Raw genomic sequence first — 10636 nt, 5'->3', positions numbered from 1 at the left:
TGTGTATGTTATTGACATGGTCATGTACTGGTATAGTAAGAGTTACCAATCCCATTTACATTGCATCACAAAGTAAAGTTTTAATTTTTTATTTGATTGAACTTGTTGGTCGGTTTCTAGATTGAAAATTGATGATGTTGGTGCTGTGTATAACTTGTTTTCTGGTGTTTGTTGGAATGTGGGACTTTTCCCTCTTTCTCTTAGCTTCTTGTAGAGAAATTTGTTATGGAATTTTCAGAGTTGCTCTTGTACGCTTATTCTTTTTTTTTTTTTGTTTCCGTTTATCTTGAGCATAAATAGTTCAAATTAGAGTCTTTTCGAAGGTACATTAATTTCTTTCTTATTATATATAATCAACTTGTTAGCAGTCATTCTAGCTTTTTAGATCCCTAAAATGCCAACTGTAGTTGAGATAAAGGCTAAAATAAGTTAAAGGCTAAAATGGTATCCAAAAGTACAAACCTTATAAGGAATACCAAATATGAAATATGATAAGAATTTGGTTAACTTAGTTTTGTTATTTTAGGTTAAGTTTGTTAAGTTATGTCATTTAAGGATTAAACAGTTATTATATATATTGTTTATTATTGTCATCGTTTTGAACCTATTATTAAACATTTGTGATCATTATGTTGGATACGTATATTGTTTATGTTATTTTCAGGTCTTTGGGAAATGTTTTAATTATAGGGAGGTTATGCCGAAATTTTAGTAGGATTTGTTATTAGTTTAGGGTTAACCTTAATTTTATATTTCAGTGCAGCCAAGAAAAACACCAGGGGACCTTGTCGCCAGTTGAAGACAACGAAGATCACCCGAGTGACTAACGGACGTATCACTCTCGGGTACGACGAGTGACATCGGGCTGCACCAACAGTGAAGCAGCATAGTGAATTGGCCCATGACATTGGTCACGTCGTTCGGACCTATTGCCCTATGCAATGGAAGTCTTGGAAGGTGATGCCAAACGAGGTGAGGAACAAGGTGCGCATACAGTTGTCGGTAAGTATCCTATCTTTTAATTGTTTTTCCTTCAACTTTTACATATTTATATTACTTAATATATGTAATTAATTTGTTACTTTGCAAATGAACTACAATTTTGAGGACGTATACGACAATATGTTGGTGTACGTCAACATGCTCTTCTCTGAATGGTACAAGCAGTGGAAAAGTGACATGCACCAATATTTTGAGACATTTGAAGATCCGCAGGTCGCTTTTGAGGAAGGTTGCACGAAGGAGTTTGAGGGTCGGGAGGATAATTGGGCGTGGCTCTGCAGTCATTTTCAGGAGCCCAGCTATGTGGTATTTTTTTATATTAAGTTTAAAATTATTATACATTTCTTACTAATATTTATTGATTTTTTTTATTTCTTTTAAATTTGAACTAATACGTTTATTTTTTGTATAACAGAAGAAGGTGAAAGCCAACAAGAGCAATAGGGACAAGAAAACTCTTTTCCACCTTTCCAGTTCGAGGCCCTTCTCATATAGGATGGAGGCGAGACGACGGGTAATAATAAAGTTTTTCATATTGAATTTTTAATATGTCATTAATATTAATTTTTTTTTTCATACTAACATTTTTCTTCTCTTGCTCTATTCAAGGGGGTTCAAAATTCCCAGCGATCGTTGTCTTTAGCGATGTTTATGTTCGACCTGAGGATGAGTTGGCCAAGTCCCTTCATGTAAGTATTCTTCAATTTTAATTATTATCTTACGCATTCAAGTCTCATGGTTATTATATGAATGTTATAATTAATATTTGATGTTATATTACACAGGCGACGATGATGGAGAAGAGGCCGTTGGTTCTTCAGAAGTCCGCCTCCCAACTTCCTCCCGATACTTTGCATGAGTCTGTGGATCCCCTACAGGATGCGGGGTTTTAGATTGTTATGTAAGCCTTGGATCAAACTCTCAAGAGGAGGCTGGGGACATATTGTAGGGGGATGGAAAATGCCCGATGGCGGGAACCTAGTGTCCCTTCATCATCACAGTCAAAGAGTCAAGTGACAACTTTGACAGTAGAGGTGGCCGACCTTAGGACTGAGCTCACCTTGTATAGGAGCCAGATGTCATAGATTGTATGCGCTCTCAGTTAGTCCAGCATTCGTCTCCCGGATCTTCGTCCCTCATCGACCTCCGAGCCCCTCCAACCCGAGCATGGCCACACCTCTGCCCCTTCGACGCGCGTCTCAGCCTCTCAAGACCTTCCAGCCGCCTCCACATGATGACCACATTAATTACGCTACATTATTTTCTTAGTTTTTTACTTCCTTACTTTGTAAACATTTTTCTTGTACATAGGACATACATTTATATTACTTTAAATATATTATTTTTCTCTTCATTACATTTTTTAATTGCAATTTAATTTTGGAGGAAGTGTAATCACTGGTTGTGGTATTTATATATATGCTTGGGTACATAGGGCATCAAATACAATAAATTGACTATAGATAATTCTCAAAAAAAAAAAAAATAATTAGATAAAATCAGAAGTAGTTAGCTAGCATGAGAAGGTCCAGTGAGCTTCGAGCTTTGGGGCGGTTGGCGGTGATCACTGGGAAGGAAAAAGACGAAGAAATGTTGGTGTCAAAACGCACTGGCTATTAGCTAATGCACAACAAAGGAAAAGAAATGGTAAGGTGACGCTATCAAAACTGAGGCTCTGCAACTTTATAATTTAATATTTTCGGATTAACATTATAAAATATTATGTTAAAAATAAAAAGTTATAAAAATTTCATAAAGAGTTTTACATTCTTTATCATTCCTCACAGAGCAAAGCAGCTATATATAGAATAGAACCCGGTTTTCTTGCATTAATATTAGCATCGACGACATTACACAGCAGAAGTTGTCTGCCAGTTACATCAGAGTTTATCCTTTTTCTAGAACAGGGAGATTAATTCAATTCACCGCCAAAAGATTTTTTTTTGAAAGATAAAAATGATGGGCTATTTCCCTTTTAGTATAAAAGGATAATATTTCAAATATAAATAAGAATTTTTTTTGGCTTTTTATATTAGCACCTCACAAAATATTGAATGCACCCCACATTAAATTTAATATTAAATAACTTATTTATCCTACTATACAATAACAATTTTAACCTTGTTAGGATAAAAAAAAAAATCTATGTACACCCCAAATCACTTTTAACGTATTATTTATCTTCTTCAAGTATCAAAACCCCTCCAACCCTCAATTGTTGAACAAAACTCTAACCATTGAAACTACAAACATGTTGATTAAGAAAAATATAAATAACACTTTGGCAAAAAAAATAAATATAAATAACACTAAAATTTTGCTCGAAAAATAAATTCACCGGGCTACCCTTTAAATATTTTATAATATTCTATATTAAAACAATATTTAATATAAATAATTTATATAATTCTAATTATATATTGATCTATAAAACTAAAATTAATCACAACATTAAAAAGATTATTTAAGTATATTAAAAATAAAATTGTTCGTACATAATGTAAAAAAAGAAACTAAACTAATTAACTACATCTAGTGGCTGGTGGAAAGGCGCTGGAAGGTCGCTCGGGGCTTAGGATGTGAGTACCAGAAGTTGACATTGCATGGGTTATCCCAGTAATGTGTTGTCGAATATATTCGTCGTGTTGGCGCATGGCGTCTCGCTCTCTAGCAGCTTATTCTCTTAGGCGTGCGGCTTTTTCTTTTTGGAGCTCAACTTCTTCTCTTTGGCGTGCTAGCTCCATCTCTACTTGTTGTAGTCTGGAAGACGTCTTAGTCAGAAGATGAGAGCTAGATAAAGAGTATTAAGGGTAAAAATGTAATACAGTTAGTAATATAGTTAGGTAGTTAGTATTTGGTTAAAGTGGTTAGGATTTCTATATAAACAGTATGTGTAATCTTCATTTGTAAAGTGAATACAAATCCTATTTCTCTCTAAACTCTCTCTTTCTAATATCTCTGTGTTCATCCTTCTTTTCATCCATTGTTCTTAATTTTCCTTTCAATTCCCAAACACTACAATGTAGTTAATATGGTATCAGAGCCACCAGGCTTACGCCATTGATTCTGGTGGTTCCGTATTTTCTTTTAGATTTCTTTTTCTAGTTTTATTTTCTCTTCAGATTTTCTTGAATTTTTCGTCTAAGTTCTTTGGTGTTTTCTTCTTTTCTCTGATCCCTGAATCGGAGAAGGAAGCAGAATAAAAAAAAAAAACAAGACAAGATATCCGAGCTGTACTCTCGGCGAGATGCGAGTCATCCTCTCTGATCCTCAAGATCTGGCTGTTGTTAACTACATTGTTGAAGATGAAATTGGTACAAAGAAAGGGAAAGAATTGTTAAAGAGAAATCAGAGAGATTGTATTGAATGAATTGAGAAAATGTATACAAATGAACTTAATGAAATACTAGCTACATAATCCTTTATATAGCCATATATCCTAATTACAATAATACCCTTCTAACTATACTATATTACTAAACATTTCTGTTATTACTCCCCCCTCAAACTGAACGTGGTGTAGCCAAGTGAAGTTTGAACGAGCTTGAACTCTGAAACTGATCTGAAACCGCAAGACGCTGTGAATGCATGACAAAGATTGTGATGAAGCCTGGGATGTGGTAGGAGGACCATGTGACTGAGAGATCGATCCAGTTCTAAGCCAACAGAAGCCCTGAAATCACTTTTGGAGAACCATACAGGCATGCTTTTATCCTTGAGAGCTCAATTGATCAACCCATGAAGCTCACTGAAACGTATGTTGCTGCTGAACTGTACCAAGGAGAATGACACTCCAAGAAACTAAATCTACGAAGGAGAATGACACTCCAAAAAACTAAATCTACCAAGGAGAATGACACTCCAAACCAACCAAATCAACCAAGGAGAATGACACTCCAAAGCACAACACAAATCTCACACTTCTACTAAAAATACCAAATAAGGAGACTGACACTCCATGAACACAACTTTCTTCCAAGATTCACAGAAAAATACCCAAGGAGAATGAAACTCCAAATCACACTTCAACTTAGGAGAATGAAACTCCAAGATTCATAGAAAGAATGACACTTTCTTCTTTAAATTGACAAGCCCTCGAGAATGATACTCGCAGGAAATATACAGAAAACTAATACTTGCAGAGATCAACACATCCAGACCACAGCTTCACTTCAATTAAATCTCAAAAGTACATAAAAAACCACAGCTTCAAGAAAGAAGCATCAAACAAAAACCAGTAAACGAATGCACCTGATTTACCAAAATCGCACCACCAAATCGCCAAACACCCACACAGCGTCGTTGCACAGAGTCGTTTCAGATTCACCAAACACCCAATCTTCAAGCAGCACCTAAACTAACCAGATCATCAGAAACACAAACACCTTATGTGCAGAATTGAAGAAACACAGAAATACAACAACCAAAATCTGCAGATCCTTCTCGTGAAAATTCTGAGCTAGGCAATTTGTCAAACACCTTGATTGCAACAAACAATAAGCATAAGAAATCCATTTATTGAAGTTGAAATCAAGACCAAGAAAACCTGACAGAATCCAAGATTTCACTGTCCAATCGTCGTCGTCGAAAACGGCATGGAAGGAGTCGGTCCACATGAAATCAAACTTTCCAAACAAATGATCCAAAATCTTGGCCGTCGATTTACTTTCCATCCATTTCTCTGCAGAAACAGAGCCACCAACGAAAGCGCACACACCAAGCCAAAATAATCACAACCCAACTTCCAGAGCTGCACATTTTCTTAACCGCAATCTTCTCAGGGACATGAAAGTAATTACAAAAAATTCCGTGAAGCACAAGGACAGCTTCATCCAGTTCTTCGCAATGACTGGATTCTGCTGCTGAGCGTCAGATCGCTGGGCCAGAAGTACCGCCTCCACGATCTTCAGGAGGACACGACGGCTCTCAAGGAGGAGCAGGAACATCAACCAAGACCTCCTCCACGAGACCTCTCTCGAGCCATTGCTTGCTCAGGACCCCTTGAGGGTAGAAACAAGAGAAATTCCTAGACAAACAGCAGAAAGAATCACCATCGAATCGAGATTTGCACAGCAGAAAGAAGATGGATCTCGACACCGTAATCTTTTGACAACCCAGATTTTGACTGACCCTCTCTGTTCATAGCCCAAATCTCCCTAATTTCTTTCAGATTTCACATCCCCAATTTCTGAAACTATGCAGATCTTCATGAAAACCCTAACCCCCACGAATTTCAGCTCTCTTCCTGTCGGAATTTGTGCAGCTTGAAACTCAGAGGGAAAAAAAAAATCCCAAAAACTAAACAGAAAACCCTCGGCGGAAAAATCCATAGACCAAACAAAAATTAAGAACTATGAATATGCGGAAATGAAAGAAAGTAATGAAGAAAGATAGAAGCGGAAATCAACCACCAAGATCCATGGCGTGAGCCTTGGTGGCTCTGATACCATGTTAACTACATTGTTGAAGATGAAATTGGTACAAAGAAAGGGAAAGAATTGTTAAAGAGAAATCAGAGAGATTGTATTGAATGAATTGAGAAAATGTATACAAATGAACTTAATGAAATACTAGCTACATAATCCTTTATATAGCCATATATCCTAATTACAATAATACCCTTCTAACTATACTATATTACTAAACATTTCTGTTATTGAATGAATGAATGAAATACTGCTGCCTCTTGTGGGCGCGGCCTCTGGGCTTCTTCTTCTTGTCTTGCTTCGCCACCTTTGGAGTCTGACCCCTAACGTTCCCGGCACGTGCGAGCGATCCGTGAACGTTACCCATGGCTGATCGGTGATGCCGCTGCTGCAGCTCTGTGTGTTATCGCGTTTTTTTTTCCACTGGGTCTTGGGGAAGAAACGATTCAGCTTTCAGAGTTTTAGTTTGAGCAGAAAGGTCTCACTCTCTGCTCTTTCTGCAGATTATGGTATGGTTCTTTGCTTTTTCCTTTCATAATGTTCACTGAATTTGCATTGGATTTGGGTATGATTCTTGAAGTTCTTGGAGTCTAGTTGCTGTTCTTGGATGGGTGCTCTTGCTGTAATCTTTTCTGGTGGCACTGTTGGAATCAGGTCGTCACATTTCTTTGGTTTTTCAATTCTGCACAGAAGGTGTTTGTGTTTTTGGGTCAATTAAATTTTATGCAGTGTTGGTGTGAATTTTATATGATCTGCTTCGGGGTTTGCGTATATGATTAAGGCTGATTGCAGTGGTTGGGAATTGAAGAAATTTATGAAGTTGCTTGTTCAGGGAGTTGTAAATTGTTGACGTTTATGAGTTTTATGAAGTTGATAATTGAAGAAGGTCGAAGTCAGAAAGTTGGTGAATTTGTTACGTATATTGAGTAGCATTTGTTAAGTTGCTCTGGTATGATTGAATCAATTAAGAATTTTGCTTCAGTATCCTTGTCAATGGATAATGCCAGGCAACTTAGGGATAATTCTTGTCCAAGTGCAGGAGTTTGTGCAGTATATTTCTTTTCACAACCTATAATGTCGAGTCTAACCAACTCAATTGTTAGCATGAATCTACAGTAAGTCCGGTTATAGATGAAGTTTGAAGAAGTTGTTCACGGTAAATCCCACGAAGGGTAATCCCGTGTTTTGAGTAGGTAAATCCCACGAAGGGTAATCCTACATAGATGTTGATTTTCAGTTGTTGAAATTGTGAAGGCCATTGCCATTGTTCAAAGAAGTTGTTTTTGGTAAAATCCACAAAGGGCGATCCCGTGGTGCTATAGTTAAGGCCGATGCCACACTATAGTTTGTTATTTGTCTGTTTTTAAAAGGCCGAAGCCAATGTTAAATGAAGTTGTTGACGGTAAATCCCACGAAGGGTAATCCCGTAAGAAATTGTTATAACCGGCCTGAGGGTGTGTTACAATTTTATAAGAGGTTGTTCTTTGATTGAAGCTCCTGCACAAGGCAGAGGAATATTAGACTTTTGGATGTGCTTCGTACTGGGCTTGCAGATTGAGTTTGGGGCAGTGAATCAGTGAATATATTTGGGGCAAATTGATGTTCACTGTTGCTCTGCAGTTATAACAAACTCGTTATTCAGAAAGGTTCGAGATAATTTCCATATTTGCAAAATCAAGTTGCAGTTGGTTCAAGTTGTTCTGTTTTTCTGGGTTTCATAAACAGTGACTGCAGTTGTTCTTCCAATCTCAAACTGGGTTACCCCAGTTGAGATTGAGGGGGAGTATTAAGGGTAAAAATGTAATACAGTTAGTAATATAGTTAGGTAGTTAGTATTTGGTTAAAGTGGTTAAGATTTCTATATAAACAGTATGTGTAATTTTCATTTGTAAAGTGAATACAAATCCTATTTCTCTCTAAAGTCTCTCTTTCTAATATCTCTGTGTTCATCCTTCTTTTCATCCATTGTTCTTAATTTTCCTTTCAATTCCCAAACACTACAATGTAGTTAATAAAGAGGATACCCTAGGTCTAGAACCCGACCTGCTCCTAGGCCACGAAATATTTTGCCTTTCTGCCGGCTAATCCGGTCCATCAACAACTGTAAAGACACTTTTGGATCAAGTGGCAGCTCCTCCATTCACGTGTTCTATTGATTATTAAAAATATTATTTAAGTATATTAAAAATAAAATTGTTCGTACATAATGTAAAAAATGAAACTAAACTAATTAACTACAACTAGTGGCTAGCGGAAAAGCGCTGGAAGGTCGCTCGGGCCTTAGGATGTGAATACCAAAAGTTGACATTGCATGGGTTATCCCAGTAATGTGTTGTCGAATATATTCATCGCGTTGCCACATGGCGTCTCACTCGCGAGCAGCTTCTTCTCTTAGGCGTGCGGCTTTTTCTTTTTGGCGCTTAATTTCTAGTTCTTTGGTGTGCTAGCTCCATCTCTACTTGCCGTAGTCTGGAAGACATCTTAGTCGGAAGATGAAAGCTAGATAAAGAGGATCCCCTAGGTCTAGAACCTGACCAGCTCCTAGGCCGCAAAATTCTTTGCCTTTCTGCCGGCCAATCCTGTTCATCAACAACTGTAAAAGACACTTCTGGATCAAGTGTTAGCTCCTCCATTGGCGTGTTCTATTGCTGATGAGATAGATAAGCGAGGTACTTGTCCTTCTTCTACGACATAGAAGCCTAAAAAAGAAAATAAGAGAAACCAATTAAGATTATCGACCATAATTTAAACCTTTTTTTGTGTAATGAGTTTGAATTTAAATGTAGAACGTAATATTTGAATAAATGTCGTCAGCGACTTGATTGCCATAATTGGCATGCGTTTCACCCCAAATCTCAACTTCTGGAAAATGAGATCCCTTCGCCCGCTGTTCCTCGACCCAGTAACATAGGAAGTGATGACTGTACGACACCAAATTCATGTTACCTTTATTTTGCCGCCGATTTAAGTTGTAAATTAAAAGAACAAACTTAAATAAGAAAAAACAAAAAAAGTTAAACTAAAATTAAAATATAAATAAAAATTAACAAAAATTGTTCGCCCTGAAAATGATTGCACAACCACTGCCACTTTCTTATCCGCTCCCGAAACTTCTCAAATTGATCGATAAAAGCTACATCAAGAGACTCATATGTCTTGTGGCAGCAGTACAGTTCGTATTTCCACTCATTGTACCGCTTCCTCCATGTTGATCTCGAAGTTGACCTAAACTAGGGGAAAAAAAAACAAAATGTATTAGTTTAAAACCACATTAAATAAGTAAAAGTAAAAATAATAATAATAAATTAAGAAAGTTCTATACTTACTGGAATTTGTCTCATCATTACGGCATGGACCTTGGGGTTGTATGTCCTCCATGAATTAACGACCATGGGCCACCTGGTGTGGGTGATGGCACACATGTCGTGTGTCACAAAGTTATTGATTTTATGACTCGTTCGCATGAATCGAGTTGTAATCGACCCAGATATGAGAGTGTGAGGCCACCCGGCAGTTTGAGTCATTGACCCGGATGGCACATGATACTGGTGATAGGAATTTGATAGGAGCATATTTATGCGACTTTATTATCTTATTTCTTTGCATTTATTTAGTTAATTTCCATTTATTTTGGTAATTTAAGTTTTTTTTCATATTATTGTAGATCCAGTTGGTAAAGATGACAATAAATAACCAAATGGAGCAATTTGGAGCAGTTATGGACTTGGACTGGATAGCATGCATGGATAGCATATGGGCTGGAAGTTTTTGGTGTTTAAATGGTGCTAGACATGTGCTAAAATATGGAGAAATTAAAGTTGAAGCTTGGAAGACAAGGAATTACACAAGAAAGAAGAATCATAGTTGAAGAGGAACATTATCTTATCCTATCCTATCTTATCTTATCTCCGGCTACAAAGGGGAATCCTAATCATATTCCAATACTCTCTACCTGATTCTTAGGCCTCGTTTGGCAGCGCGGACTGTACTGACTATTTCTGTCGGATAGGATAAATAGTCATCGAATAGTACTGAGTAAATTAGTCGGGCGTTTGGTGCAGTATCGGACTAATGACCGTATTATTTATACTGTGTTTGGTATTATACCGGATAGAAGGAATCAAACTTAAAATAAAATTAAAAAAAAAAAAGAAAACTGAAATCATCTATCTTTTCCAAATCTCTCCGCCGCACCCCCCCAAACTCCC

General features: G+C 37.1%; 1 long non-coding RNA gene across 1 annotated transcript; it reads right to left on the bottom strand.

Annotated features, from left to right (window-relative positions):
• Positions 1 to 4336: 4336 nt before the first annotated feature.
• LOC139190554 (uncharacterized) lies at positions 4337 to 6555 on the bottom strand. The gene is made up of 2 exons (XR_011574857.1): positions 5549 to 6555; positions 4337 to 5354 (listed from the first exon to the last, which is right to left on the bottom strand). It is a non-coding gene; the product is annotated as an uncharacterized lncRNA (long non-coding RNA).
• Positions 6556 to 10636: the final 4081 nt, after the last annotated feature.

The sequence above is a fragment of the Malus domestica genome, chromosome 13 (assembly GCF_042453785.1).
Source record: "Malus domestica chromosome 13, GDT2T_hap1".
Taxonomy (NCBI): Eukaryota; Viridiplantae; Streptophyta; class Magnoliopsida; order Rosales; family Rosaceae; genus Malus; species Malus domestica.
This window is presented reverse-complemented; position numbering and strand designations above follow the sequence as displayed.